Here is a 1097-nt window from a genome sequence, read left to right as displayed (position 1 = left end):
AGCTCCAGGTTTGTTAGACGTCTCCATATCTGGTTAACCTTGGCAGCTCCAAATATTTTACAGAGAATCTTTCTCTCCAAAACCATTAAGTTTTGCTTTACCATCAAGTTTACCCTTGGAGATAATCCACGTTTCCGAGTAAATTTGAACCTGGGGTCGCAAGGTTATTTCCTTTGTTGACCATTTGATTCCGAGGCTGTTTTAGGTTTCTTAATATATTTGATTTTTGGGTAGTAGGGCTATCAACCCCGTACATACTGACATCAGTGTATTAATGTGTGTGTTTCAGTATAAATATTTGTTAGTAAATTTGTCATTTAATTATTACAATATCTTGAATAATAATAAAACTTTATTGATGAAACTATACAAAATTAACATTTAATGTTAATTATGTATAGTTTGACATTATTGATGATAATATACAAAATAAATTTTATTTTGTAGATTTTGATCAATACTGCTTTATTCTTCTTGTTGGAAAACTTTTTATTCTAAAATAATGCATACTTGAAAATCCAAAATCAATATAACTGGTAAAAGAATAGAAAACAAGTGAATTTTTTATGGTTACTATGCAATACCGTTTGAAAATTTTAGGATGTGCCAGATAAACATGCCCCTTGCATAATGTGCTAATTACCTTCCATATGTTATCTTTTTATGCCCCAGAGGTAATCTTTTAAGTACATTTTTACGAGCAGCGAGAGAAAAACTTCTCTTTAAAAATACTTGTTCGGATAATATTTTTTCAATCGCTTGAAATTACTGTTTTTATTTATTTATTACAGATTTAAAAAAAAAAATTGGTAAAATTATGTCTGCGTTCGGCAGAATTTAAACAAAGGTTATTTATTCCTTTACATTAAATATTTAATAATATATAAATATTTTACCATTTATTTCCCTATTTAACAATTTTATTCCATTAGAAAATCTAATTACATTTATTTGACAATTCTATTCTCGTTTTGAATTTAATTATTCGAGCTCAAGCTCCCCTCTCCGGTTGATCTTAAATCACGTTTAATACGTTACACAAATTAAGAGAATTGATCATTAGATAGTAATAAAGACTCACCTGGAACCAACATACT

This window comes from Halyomorpha halys, unplaced genomic scaffold, assembly GCF_000696795.3.
Source record: "Halyomorpha halys isolate HHAL.00 unplaced genomic scaffold, Hhal_1.1 Scaffold328.1, whole genome shotgun sequence".
NCBI classification, from domain to species: domain Eukaryota; kingdom Metazoa; phylum Arthropoda; class Insecta; order Hemiptera; family Pentatomidae; genus Halyomorpha; species Halyomorpha halys.
This window is presented reverse-complemented; position numbering follows the sequence as displayed.